This window comes from Helianthus annuus, chromosome 8 (assembly GCF_002127325.2).
Source record: "Helianthus annuus cultivar XRQ/B chromosome 8, HanXRQr2.0-SUNRISE, whole genome shotgun sequence".
Classification (NCBI taxonomy): domain Eukaryota; kingdom Viridiplantae; phylum Streptophyta; class Magnoliopsida; order Asterales; family Asteraceae; genus Helianthus; species Helianthus annuus.
In genome coordinates, this window is record NC_035440.2 from 80,981,143 (window position 1) to 80,996,051 (window position 14,909).

Consider the following 14,909-nt stretch of genomic DNA (forward strand, 5'->3'; position numbering starts at 1 on the left):
AACAAAAACAATAAAATTAATAAAAGTGTAACGAAGTTTAATGATTGAAAATACATATCCTGACATACAGTTTTGGATTTTACATCAACTGGGCTCCGATTTATCATCGTTCTATAAGAACACCCCAGAAAAGAATGAAAAAAATTGGTAGCTTAACAAACAGATACAGGTCACAGCTAGAAAGATCCTTAGGAAGAAGTGGCATGATATTATCACAATATGGTAGCATCTTGTCATCCAAAGCCCGACATATATAAATAGTCAGTACTGATAATTTAAGAATGAGTGAATTTCAAGGATTGTCCTTTATCTTTATACCCATTCTCAGGCGCTGCCCTTTTATGTTCAAAATTGACGAGTTTTATTCTTTATGTTTTCATATCATACATGTTTTGTCCTTTAAGCTTAACCCAGTTAGTTTTTTTAGTTAAATTTGGTCGTATACTTTGCACATGAGGGCATTTTTGTCAATTCAAAGGTAAGTTCAACAGCAGATTTACAGCTCAAAGCTTCTGCAACCTTTGAATTGACAAAAATGCCCTCATGTGCAAAGCACAAGACCAAATTTAACTTGAAAAAACTAACTGGATTAGGCCTAAAGGACAAAACGTGTATGATATGAAAACATAAAGGACAAAACTCGTCAGTTTTGAACATAAAGGACAACGTCTGAAAATGGGTATAAAGATGAAGGATAATCCTTGAAATTCAATTATTTAACGACTGTAATAAAACTTAGCTATAATTTTTGAATTATACATTCACTCATGAGTAAAAACCGGTTTCTAATTGTTGTAAGACAACTACATTTCCAAATTAATTACATCTTTGAGAAAAAAGTCAAATCATAAGCAAACCAAATCTAATTTCTAAGAATATTTCGAACAAATCCATTACAATTCCTTCTTGACCAAACATGGCTACACTTCCAAGGGTCAAATATTGAGCATGCTCAACCTGGAAAAAAAAGGAGGTAGTAGTCCGAAAAAAATATCTATAAACTATCATTACTCATATCAAAAAAATTTACATTCGTATACCCACAAACTCCAATCCTTCTTTGCCCTTAATGGAAATAAATCATTTATTGATGTTTGAATATGTGATGATATTTCTTTACCCACAAAAACCCGAACAACCTGACCCGAATAACCCGAAACTTGAAACCCGAATAAAAACCCGAACATTAGTTGCCTTTTTTATAGATACGATCTGATTTGGAGTGTTTTGTATTTGAAACATTAAGTTTTGAGATTTTTGAATATTATCATACCATACTATTAAATAATGTTTGAATATGTGATGATATTTTTTTAACAACATGATATATATATATATATATATGATGATATTTTCTAAAAAAACATTCTTTTTTTCAATTTACATCTAAACTCGAAAACCGAACAACCCGACCCGAACTAACCCGAACAACCCGAACTTTAAATGGGTTGGTTATCGGGTCATTTTTTCCTAACCAAAAACCCGAACAACCGGACCTGAAAAACCCCAAAACCCGAAAAAATAACCCGAAGAACACCCTTACTTAAAACACATCTCAATTGCTCCATCTAATGTCCGTTGTCAAGAAGCATTAGCATTGCCGGATTATTCGCAAAAGCGTTTAAAATGTGCCTGAAAGAAATGCCAAAAATTAAATAAACAACCGGTTTCAAAAATTTCATTTTTATAAAATTTGGCTAAAGCATTTTGAACAACTTGATTCCTCTTTTGATTATAAATTGACAGAGATATTACTTGAAACAAACTTATATAAGGTAAAAAGGAACTTATGATGTAAAACACCTAATTCACGCAATCTCAATTTGCTTAATATATCAAGTGTCACAAAAGTCTCATATTACCATCTTAATCTAGTTTTAATCTATCTAATTTACTAAGAAATTACAATAGATATATAGAAACACTAAACATAAATTGAAAACTAAAATCAACATTACCTTGAGGCTTGAACTCTGGAAGTTGGAACTGTTAATATCAACCAACACCTGAATTGTTAGAAGCTAGGAGTGTAGGATCGTTGTGTGACCCAAACGAGTCGTTCAGAAGAGATCTCGTCCAATACGAAAGGCGGAAACAGACGTATCGGAGTCATTTCAGCTGATTTGCACAAAGAATCACTTTAACTATCTCTTGTATTGATTTGATGACGATTTACAGCCTGGCGATACTTCGGCAGAGCTTCGCTACCGGAATCCAAACGTTACAAATGAAATGAACAAGACACATATATATAGCTGATCCACTTCGCATGAAACTGCAATGACCAGTTCGTGCGAACTGGCCACTTCACATGAACTGGTCAGTTCGTGTGAAGTTGTTGTTTCAGCTTAGTTTCCCGTTTTCCTAGAACTATGTGACTTGATCTATCAATTCTATTACAAGACTCGATACAAGACGAAGTCGACAGACATATGCACCAACAGACTCCCCCTTGGATGTTGACGAAGTCTTCGGTGTCGAGTCTTCAGTATGTCAAATCTTCAGTCTTTATCAGTCTTCTCGCTCTCTTCAAAGTATTCTCCATTGTACGCATCCTCAATCTCTATCTCTATCTCTCTCTTTTCCTCTTTCTCTCCCAGCATCTCAATCTTGGCTCTATCCTTTTTCAGCATTAGCAGCTTCTTTCTTGAACACAGTTCCAGGATCAGAAACTGGCTTTAAAGTCTTCAGACTCCCCCTTTCGATAAGCTGGGATCGTAGTCTGGAATAGCTCTCGTTCTAGTATTGAAACCTGGCTCAAACTCTGTTCATCACGCTTTGCAGCTTTCACAAGTTCAGGAATGTTTCCTGGCTCTCCGTAGCCACAGGATCTAGAACCTGGCTAGAATCTGCATATCCTTAGGAGTCGAAACCTAGCTGCTTCTACCTACACAATCTCTACCAAAAAGTAAGATTTTAAAATTCAACAATTTTAATCTCTGCTTACCACTTGAAAAAGCAAACTCATCTATCATTTGTAAGAATACCATTTTTCTAAACAAACTCTCCCAAACCTGTAGTTCATCATGTTTAGCACTTGGAATTTTGAAAATCAGCTTTTCAACATCAGTTGTCGAAAATAAGATGAAATAAAATCTTTTTGGATTTTTTCAAAACTTTATACTAAAACACTATCTTTTTGGGTTTTTGTTTTAATGAAAAGCAGTAAAGAAATATTTACAAACAATATTTTTGTGAGTTTGTGTAAGAGGATCATATCAGTTTATGAGACAAATCACTAACACCGTTAAGCTTTAAACATTTTAAGTTCTAAACGATTCACTTAGATTGTCGGTATACTGATCCACTTAAATTTTCACACAAAGTTCAACTGTTTCGAGATACGAATTTAGTGTTTTAAGCACTAAACTTATTCGCGTGTCCCACCTCAGAATATACTCCCGTATCCAGACTTCTATATTCAGTCTTACAGGTGAATGTACACTAATGATATCTGTAAACGGGTAATGCGAGACCATGAGAGCTCAGGTTAGAACTTCCGTTCAGACAAAAAGATGATGGCTCGTCTTTAGGTGTGTCCCGTTTGGGGATCTTTTCTTCAACAACATATGATTAGCATTTTTCAATGTTTCATTATTTTTTATGTTGAGGGTAGGCTTTATAATTAATGAGTAAAAACCCCAGATATCATCACGCACAAAGACCTAGTATGTCAGAAATAGAAAATCTTTCAAACAAGATTTCAGGGGTTACCTATATATCCGAGAGATGTTCCCCACGAGATAAGTAAGTATTCGATTTTAGGTTTATATCTCGAAAACAATCTACTGAATGAGTAAAAACCTACTGACATATCATCAGTGAGACCGTTTATCACATTTGACTTTCCAAATCTTTAGCGTGCTGTGATAGTCCACCGATGTACTATCATTTCCTCTTTTTCACAACAAAACTCATTTTTGAATTTTTTTCAATGTTTTTGGTTTTTTAGATTTTATCATGTTTTTGGATTTTTCAAATTTCCGAAATTTCTAAAATTTTTACTCCCCCTAAAATCAATAATATGTTTCAATTTTTGATTTTCAAGGAAAATTTGAAAATAAACTGTACAAATAAAATGACAAACTGATTTGAATTGCTTCAATTCGCCATCCACTTGGCTTAAACAATCAGAACTCCCCCTGACAACAAACTATTTTCCCATTTTTCAAAACACTTAAGTTTGTTTTAATCAAAATGGTTTTTCCGGAAAATTAGTTTTGTTGAAACCACTTATAAGATCGGGGATAAAAGCGTCATTTTGTTCTTTCAACCAATTTGTATAAAAGTTAAATCAAGTTCAACTTAATGACCTTGATAAACCACTTGTGAATGAAAACCCCTTATTTTCATTAACCACTTGTAGGTTCACTTATCAACAATACCATTTGTAAATTGAAATATGACAATTTTCAATTTAGAGAAAGATGCCGATTCATGCTCCACGATTACCAACTTGGGAGCTCCGGCAAGTCAGGATTTTTATTCATAGAGATTCTCCCAAACCTGACGGTCCTTGGGAGATTCCGAGTTATCATCACTCGGTTTCTAACATTTCTTTTTCTTTTCATAAAATTCCTTTACCCCTTTGACCTTCCCGTCAACCATTTTTCCAAAAATATTTTGAACTTTGGGGTTAAAGGCTTCTTCAACATCAAATTCTTTCTTTTCAGAAAAAAATTGATTTGAAATCTCAACTTTTCCAACTTTTTGTTAAAAATTTTCAGTCCGTAATGGTGGAAAGTTTGCGTCATCCAATGGCGGAACTAAATTTTCACTTTTTAGCTCAACCTGTGGCTCCTCTGACTTTGACGAGTCAGATTCATCGCCAGAAAATAGCTCCTCTAATTTTGACGAATCAGAATCATTGCTAGAACTATCATCTGATTTCTTAACAACCCACTTTTGGTTGTTAAGCTTCACTTTTTCTTTTGTAAAAACTTTTTGAACACTCACCAACCTCAAATTTTGAATTTTGGAAAACTTTAAATTGTTTGGTTGGTGATTCATTCTCAACCATCTTTTCTTTCAGTTTTTTAGAGACTTCCTGTTTTGTGTTGGTTGCCTTTGGATAGTTCAAGGCAATATGACCAACTACTTTGTATTGATAACAGGTTCTCGTCTCCTTTTTCTAAACAGCATCATTCTTCATTCCTTCTTGCTTCTTAGCAAGGAATTCTTTGTTCGATTGCTTTCAGAATGAGCTCTTTTCTTCTTCTTCCGAACTTGATCCTAAAACAAATACAGTTTTTGATTTATAAATTTTCTCATTTTTATGATTTTCTGGTGGAATAAAACCTAAACATTTCTTTTTGAAATTACCGTTATGGTTTGGTTTCTTTTGATAACCAGAACCAGAACTGTAACCTTTTTTCTTGTTTAACCTTTGTTGAACTCTTGAGGTGTACTTTTTAGGTTTTTCAGTAAGATTTACATCTTTTATTTCAGAAATATTAATTTCTGTTAATTTGAAAACCTTGTTGATCATTTCAGTTTTAACACCTCTTATTGGAAATTCCTCATCAGAAAATAATTTGTCAGAATCATTCAAAGTATATGCTACTTTAAATGTTTCGTCATTCAAATTATTCTTTGACAACAGAAATTCTTTATTGTCAACCCTTTTGCCCTTTTTGACAGTTGGACTTGAAATGTCGGACTTTGACTCTAACATTGACCCCTTGGTTTCATCTTTATCCAACACCTGATCGACCACTTTCTTTATTAACTCAGACTCATGATCAGTGTCAGACGATGTGAAAGTGATGTGTGCGAGGTGTTATATATATTAGGTATATATTTTAAGCCCTTTTTACACTTTTTAGCCAAGTTTTAAATTTATAAAACACGATATTTACTAACACTAAACACACATATGGGCAAGTGCACCCATCGTGGACGTAGTATAGTGTTGGTAAGATACCGAGGTCGTCCAAGGACACAAGAGCTTTTAGTACCGGTTTATCCTCAACGTCTAATCAAATCAAAATGTTAGAAAAAGATTTTTAAACTAAGAAAATAAAACTAACTAAAATGCTGAAAAATAAAATAAAAGTAAAAACAAATAGACAAGATGAATCACTTGGATCCGACTTGTGTGTAGTGTAACCTTTGATTATTTTCGCACTTTTGCACTTGTTTAAGAGATTATTTTAGTTATTGTAGTAGGCCCCTCTTTTGAAGGCGACGTTACCCTCAACCCAGTAGTTTGAGTCAGCAAGGATACAATCCTAAAGGGGTCGGATTATTGAAAGATAATTAATTAAGTTATTAATGCATAATGTGGTAGGCCCCTCTTTTGAAGGCGACGTTACCCTCGGCTAAGTAGTTTGAGTCAGCAGGGATACAGTCCTAAGAAGCCGGGTTAAAGTTTTAATAGTAGTTTAACTTATGAGGGGATCAAAGAGTTTGGACCCCCGCCATCCAATACCCTTGGATATTGAAGGAGGTCCTACTAAATTTGACCCAGGTCCTTTGAAGGATCTATACACTGAACAATGGCAAGACTCTTACCAAACCGTTCCCTTAACCCCCGACCAGGTAGCCAACATACCTCCATATAGACCGTGGAGATATGAATGGTGAAAATCTTTTATTTTATATAGACAGTAAAATAATGCCAAGATACCACGGACAAACGATAAGGAAGAATCACCTTCAACATAAGAAACTAGTAATTAAAGTCATTAATACAAAACCAATTAAAAAGTGCAAAAGATTAAAAATAAAAAGTATTACACTAAACACTTGTCTTCACCAAGTGATGTAAGAGACTTAGGCAAACATGGCCTTTGATTGTCAAGAACTCTTACGATCAATCTTGGATCCCAAGACGACTCACACACTCTATGATGGACAATGGATGATGGTGGTGGATGATGGTGTTGTGATGGTGGTGGGTGGTGGGTGGTGGGTGAAGTGTGAGAGAGGTGGTGTGCCAAGGGATGAGTTGCAAGAGCTCCAAACACTCCTATTTATAGGCTGAACAGAAGCTCGGGCACGGCCCCGTGTCCATCTGACTCTCTCTCTCTCTTCATTAATTGTAATTCGCAATTACAATAAATGCGCCTGCAGGAAGTTGACCACGCCCCCGTGTCCGCTGGGCACGGCCCCGTGGTGGGCAGTAGAAGCTCCTATGGGTTTGTCTTTTCTGCTTGCACTTGGGCACGGCCCCGTGCTCACTGAGCACGGGGCGTGTTCAGTCTTCTGTCTTCTTTGTTTTGCTTGGGAAGATGCTGTCGGGGGGTCGGGCATATCACTTTTGTTCCTTTTCTTGTATTTATGTTAGATTTTGCTGTCTTTTTGCTTCTTTTGTTATTTTGAGCTCATTTAATCCTGAAAATACAAAAGGAAGACAAAAGCACACTTTTTCCAAAATTAGTACTAAAAAAGGGTTAGTTTTAAGCCACAATTGATGTAATTAATATGTTGCATTTTGTGCACATCAAATACCCCCACACTTGAATCTTTGCTTGTCCTCAAGCAAAACTCTTTATAATGTGGCTTTATTCACTCCCAAATGGAATGGGTAGAAGAGAAGGTTTTTTTTTTCTTTTTCTTTTTTTGGGCTTGTCATAGAGTGTCGGGAATTCCAAGATTATTTAGGTTTTATTTTTATTTATTTACAATCCTATTCGTCATGATTTATTAAAAACGTTTCATAAGATAAATTATTTATTAGGGCATAACATACCTTTTTAAAATTCCATTTATATACAAGTTCACATACCTCACGGGGGAATCACTCAACACTCGGCCGAAGGTGTATTTGTAGGAATGTTTGACGACCTAACGAGTCGATCAGAAGAGTGCTTAGACTGAATCAGAGGCGGAATTCATTGATTCGGTCTTCGTATAGCTTGATTTCACTATTTAACGTCTCGTTTATTAATCTATTGACAAATATACAAGATCCGGAGACAAATCGGCAGGGCTTCGCCGTTACACCTTCAAAAACACACACACTAACTAACTGATCTGCTCATATGACTCCACTATATATAGATATCTGGGTTCGCTTATATGGCTTGACAAATAAGCGAACCTATATAGTGCAGTATGAGCGAACCTCCCTATATTGTCACATAAGCGAACCTCTATGATATGACCTATAAGCGGACCTATATAATACATGATTTCTCATTTTCCGATCACTATACAATCAGCCCTAGCCTAAGACTCGAACTAAGATGTAGTCGAAAGACAACTGCACCAACAGACTCCCCCTTGAATGTTGACGGAATCTTCAGTGAGAGTCTTCAACATGACATTATCGATTGCGACAGTCTTCTTCAGGAACTCTGCCTGGGATCATATGCATGGATCCTTTTCTGGCTCTAACTTTCATCAGACTCCCCCTATCATCATGCTGGGATCGCCGTCTGGAAATCGTTATCACCATTGAAATCAACTCCTGGCTTTATCAGTTTAAACTTCTTCTCAGGTTCTGATGTATCTCCTGGCTTTCCGTAGCAACAGGATCAGAAACCTGCACAACTCAAATAGTCTATCACAAACAAACACAATTGTGATTCAACTTAATGAATCAACTAATCATTTTAAGAATATTCAAGAATTTTTCACATTTAACAATTTATTAAACTTTCCAAAATCTGATTAACCATTTCAAATCACTTTAACCAAACCAACTATTCATCTTGTTTAGCCTTTGAGATTTTGAATTTCAGCTCTCCAACATCAGTTGTCGAAAATCTTTTTGGATTTTTCAAATATGAAACACAAATGCAATAACATCAATTAAAATGCAAAAATGAAATATGTACAAACATATTTTTGTGAGTTCGTGCAAGAGGATCATATCAGCTGCTGACTAGACACTAGCACCGTTAAGCTGTTATTTCATTTTAAGCTTTTAAACAGTTCGCGTTGATTGTCGATATTTTGATCCACTTAAATTCTCACAAAATGTTCAACCTGTTCAGGATACAGATTTAATATTTTAGAACTTGAACATCTACATGTGTCCCACCTCAGTATATACTCCCGTATCCAGACCCCAGTATTCAGTCTTACAGGTGAGTATACCACAGCTGATATCTGTTAAGGGGTTATGTGCGAGGGCCGTGAGAGCTCAGGTCGATACTTCCGTATACGCAGAGAGATGACGGCTTCGACTTTAAGGTGGGTCCCCTTTAGAGGATCTTTTATTTACAACAGCAGCGACTATCAATTTTATTGTTTCATCAGCATGCTGAGGGCGAGCTTATATTTCAAAGCTTTTTGCAGAAAGTATTATCCGGGGACTAGGTTAGTACTTCCATACAGCAGAAGTCCCGGGATAATACCCCAGATATCACTGAGCATAAAGACCTAGTATCTCAGAATACGGGACCCTTCAAGCAGGATTTCAGGGGTTACCTATATATCCTGGAGGTGTTCCCCACGTAGACGCAAGTGAAATTTATGTTTATATCCCAAACTGATCTACTAATTCTGTGAAAACCTACCGGCACATCCTTAGCGAGACTGCTTAATTGCATTTATACATTACAAATCTTTAGCGTACTGTGCCAGTCTAGCTGATGTACTATCATTTCCCCTATTTGCACCAAAACTCATTTTTAATTTTTCAATGTTTTTAACATTATCAAATTTTCTATTTTTTTAAAAATTTTACTACCCCTAAAATCAAAATATGTTTCAATTTTGATTTTCTGGGAAAAATTGAAACAGACTGTACAAATTTTGACAACTTGATGAAAATCGCATCAATTCTCCATCCACATGGCGTAAACAATCAGAACTCCCCCTCTCAACAAACTATTTTCCCATTGTGATCTCAAAACACTTAAGTTTGTTTTAATCAAAATGGTTTTTCCAGAAAACTTAGTTTGTTTACCAATCATTTGTAGATTCTGGGGATCAAATCATGTAGTTAACTCAAGTTCAATTTAATGACCTTGATTAACCACTTGTAGGATTGATCTGATTCAAAATCTGAACCACTTGAATCAATCACAAACAAACCTTTTACCTTTTGAATGAATGACATTACCGAATAAAATTTTAAGAAAGATGCCGATTCATACTCCACGCTTACCAACCTGGGAGCTTCGGCAAGTCAGGTTTTTCTATTTGAACAGATTCACCCAAGCCTGACGGTCCTTGGGTGATTTCGAATTCTTATTCAACAATGGTGGAAAATTTGCATCATCCATTGTTAAATCTGAATTCTCCTTTTTTACCTCAACCAATGGCTCCTCTGGTTTTGACGAACCAGAATCATTGCCCGCAGGTGGCTTGTCTGACTTTGATGAGTCAGATTCATCGCTGGGAAGTGAAAACTTCACTTTCTTCTTCTTCTTCTCCTCTTTTGTCCTCAGATTTGTATCTGATGAATTCATCTTGCTTGACTTTGCATCTGAGGTAGTTGATTCATCAGAACTTTTATTCTTTCTGTCCGGTGAACCCGAGGACAATATCTTCTCCAAATACTCTCGAGCTTTCTTCCTCTTCTTCCTCAGTCGGTCTTTCTGCCCCTGTGAAAGCTTCACTTTCGTCGCTTGAACTTTCTGTTCTTGAACTTTTGGTTTTTCAACTTTTGGTTCTTGAACTTTCAGTTCTTTGGGCTTGACCTTGACTGGAATTCTTGCTACTTTCTGAGATACAACCCTTGATCTTTCATTTGATCTCCTTGGGCAATCTCTGGCAATATGACCTTTAATTTGACAATTAAAACATCTTCTTGTCTCAACATACCGACTCTGGCAGTTAACAGCAATGTGTCCTTGATAACCGCATCTGTAACACATTCTGTTATCGTACCAGTTATCACCTTCGTACCAAACATTCAAGTCATAACACTGTTTGGCCTTGTGATAGTCATTTCTCCTCTTCTTAGCTGTATTTGACGCTTGAGCACTGTGGTCCAACCTGCACCACTTATTAACAACAATTTTTGAGTTTTCATTTTTCATTTTTTGTAATTTTTTATTGCGATTGGATGATCGATCTGATGAACTTTTATTATCTTTTTGTTTCTGTTCCACTTTCTTCTTCAAAGGTCTTTGTTTAGAACATTCACCTTTTTCAGTCGATTGTAGAACAGTTTTCTGAAATTTTTCTTTCAATTTTAAAAACAATTTTTGTTTTTCTAATTTTTCATTTACATCATCAGATTTTTCATCGCAATCTTCAATTTTGACATTGTCAAAGTTTGTGACATCGTCACTTATTGGAACAGAATTGATCGGTTTTGGACAGGGAAAATTCACATTGTCTGATGCAGTCACAAAACCTATCAATTTCTTCTCAAGTTCATCAATCTTGCTTCTGGAATTCTCAGCTTCTTTTTCAAACTGAGATATTCTTTCAAGATGAGACTTGATTGAATTTTCATTCTCATTCTTCACACTTTCAAGAACAGATTTTTCATTTTCCAAAACTTTTATCTGTTCTTGGAATTTTGATTCATTTGCTTTCAGATTCTTGTTTTCCAGTTTTATCCAGAAATCTTCATTTTCCGAAGATTTCTGTTTGCTTTCAGACTCCTTTTCTTTTTCTTTCAAAGCTTTGTTTTCTGATGTCAAACTGTTCAAATTATCCAACAGTTTGTCATTTTCAACTTTCAGTTTCTCATAATTGCCCTTCAAAGCTAGAATCTGTTTTTCCTCAGTTTACTTCTCGACTTCCAACTCCTTGACTTTTGATGACAAACTTTCCGCATTCTTCAATAGTTTGTCATAGTTAGTCTTGAAGCTGTCACACTTAGAGCACACTGATTCACAATTTGACAATTCAAACTTTGCAGATTCCTCAGCACTTGAAGCTTCCTTTTCATTTGCCCTGACTGTACCTGCACAAAATATTTTAACGAAATCAAGAGGATTTTCATTTACATCTATATAACAACCTCTCTTAAAATCGTATTTCATCGCATATTTTGCTCTAACACATTCAACTATCCTTTTGATCATCTCCTCAATCACATCTAAACCCAAACCCAACACATGATTTTCCAACACTTTAATCATATCTTTTCTTTTCTTTCTACTTTCAACTTCATGAGTTTTAAGTTTGCTGATGAATTTGTTTAGATGTAATTTTGAAAAATTGGAATCCTTCCTTAAATTTTCCAAACACTCACTCCATTCAACAGGTAATGCATCTGCAAACTTTTCTATCTTTTCACCATCTGATAGAAATATCTCATGTTTTTTCAAGTATTCAAGTAAGACTCCATATCGGTTTTCTAACTCTTCCAAAGTTTCATTCTGCAAACTCACAAAATATTTAAATCTTTTGACCCATCCATCCTTTTTCACATTTCTATAACTGTCATCAATAAAACCTTGATGCCAATCATTAAATCTCTCAAAATAATAGTTTTCTTGTTCATCAAATACCATCGCCATATTTCAAATTATTCCGACACGTCTTTGTTGAATACAAAAGCGAAACTGTAGCTGTCACAAAAGCGAATTGGTCAAGTGTCGTAAAAGCGAACCAGAATTGACCATAAAAGCGGACCAGAATTTGTCCGTAAAAGCGGACCAGAATTTGTCCGTAAAAGCGGACCAGAATTTGTCCGTAAAAGCGGACCAGATTGTGTCTTAAAAGCGGACCAGATTGTGTCTTAAAAGCGGACCAGATTATGTCTATGCCGTAAAAGCGGACCTTATTCGGAACACATTTTGACCCATTTTTAGTCCGTATTTCAGTCCAAAACTTTCAAGGGTTTATCTTTGTTCAATAATACACAATCTGTGAACTTTTGGTCCAATTTTGTCTGGTAAAATTTCCTGAATTGATGAAAGAAGGTGTAGAAATCAGAATTTTGAGCGAAAATCGAGCTAAACGGTAAGAACTCTTCCTCCTGAGCTCTGATACCACTTGTAGGAACGTTTGACGACCTGACGAGTCGATCAGAAGAGTTCTTAGACTGAATCAGAGGCGGAATTCATTGATTCGGTCTTCGTATAGCTTGATTTCACTATTTAACGTCTCGTTTATTAATCTATTGACAAATATACAAGATCCGGAGACAAATCGGCAGGGCTTCGCCGTTACACCTTCAAAAACACACACACTAACTAACTGATCCGCTTATATGACTCCACTATATATAGATATCTGGGTTCGCTTTTATGGCTTGACAAATAAGCGAACCTATATAGTGCAGTATGAGCGAACCTCCCTATATTGTCACATAAGCGAACCTCTATGATATGACCTATAAGCGGACCTATATAATACATGATTTCTCGTTTTCCGATCACTATACAATCAGCCCTAGCCTAAGACTCGAACTAAGATTAGTCGACAGACAACTGCACCAACAGTATTTTTAGTGAATCACTCGAGAGCGGCATGGAACTTACTTCTACCATAAGCTTGCCAAGCAATCAATCCTCCTCCTTTTTAACTATATAACTTTGTAAATATCAAGAGGACTTTTTGGGTGAAGGGTTAGGCTTGGGCTAAAGGTGGGTGGTTGGGTTAGTAGTTAGTAAAAGGGCGAAAAACGTAACAAACGTCAGTTTCTGAAAGACTTTTTTATTTTTCACATTTTTATTTTATTTTGATGAACCAATTTTTCCTCAAACAAAGTTATTTTTGATGAACTTGTTTGTTTGTTTGGTTTCATCAAAATAATTTTTTTTCAACATAAGTCATAAGAAAACCGAACGTCGTTACGAAAAGAAAAGGGTTAAAAATAAAAAGGTTTAGGTGGGTAAAAAGGGTGATTATTTTGGGTTAAGAAATGAAAAGGTTTAGGCTCAAAGGGGTTATCTAGGGGGATTTGGGTAGGTGAAAAAAAAAAAGAAAAATAATGGTGTAGAAAGAAAAAGGGTTAGTCCTAATGCCTCCATCATTTACTTACTCGGGTTTAAGTTGGTAAGGACCGGGAATGTATTGTTGTGGCAAGTTCTAGAGTCGTACGAACCAAGCGGCTATTCACACAAGAAACGAAAAATGAGCATTTAGTGTAAAGATATATATTTGTATGCTCGTTAAAGGCTCAAAACTCACTTTTGTGGGAAAGGGCTTTTTATGTGATCAAGTATATATAATTAAATTTTAACTAAGTTTGTCATGCCTTTTCGTAATTTTCTTATGTTGGTTCTTTTTATCACGACGCTATCGGTTGTAAACTTGTAAAAATATAACCTTTTAGAACTTGAATTTCCAACTTAAACTTAGACAAATAAAAAAATGAAAATTTTTGAAAAAATTTGGGGTGATTAGCGGTTCCAATAGAGTTTTGTGTAAGGCTTGTTATTAGGACTTGCAAAATTCAAGGTTTTAGCATCCCCCCCACACTTAAATTACACATTGTCCTCAATGTGTCCCAAAAATAGGTTTTTAGGTTGATTGAATGTGTAAAATGGTGTTAAAAGCAAAATTTTATGTTACTGGCATCCTGGACATGGCACCGTGGGGACCGGGCACGGCCCCGTGTTCAGGTGCCAGCGACAAAAATTAAAGAAAAGAAACAGAAGCCTGGACACGGGGGCGTGTTCAGCGAACACGGCCCGTGTCCAGTTACCTGAACTGGGCAATTCTCTGCAGAGTGTGAAGCACGGGGCCGTGTTGGGCGGACACGGCCCGTGCTGAGCTTACTGTAATGAAGAAATTGTTGTCGGATGGCCCTGTTTTCGTGCATGGGGCTATGTTTCTCGTTTCCCTTGTTATCCTTGACCATCCCAAATATTTATTACAACATCATCCAAACCTTAAAACCATCATTTCATTAAAAACTATCATAGAGAGAATTACATAGTCCTAAAATACTAGTAAGTTAGATAAGTAAGCACAAGAAGCTTAAACCAAGGAGTTCTAGCCTACTAATTATTCTAATTAGCAAAATTTTCGAGAAGATAGTAGTCTCGGTTGGATGCGGCTTCATAGAACTCCTTCCTCCGGGTATGGACTCCTCATATGTCGGC

At 36.0% G+C, this 14,909-nt stretch overlaps 1 long non-coding RNA gene across 1 annotated transcript in view; it reads right to left on the reverse strand.

The window, feature by feature from the left end:
• Positions 1-730: 730 nt before the first annotated feature.
• LOC110873161 overlaps positions 731-14,909 on the reverse strand; it is a 31,564-nt gene continuing 17,385 nt past the window's right edge. The window contains exon 3 of the long non-coding RNA XR_004865112.1: positions 731-957. This is a non-coding gene — a long non-coding RNA (uncharacterized LOC110873161). The remainder of the gene's footprint in view (positions 958-14,909) is intronic.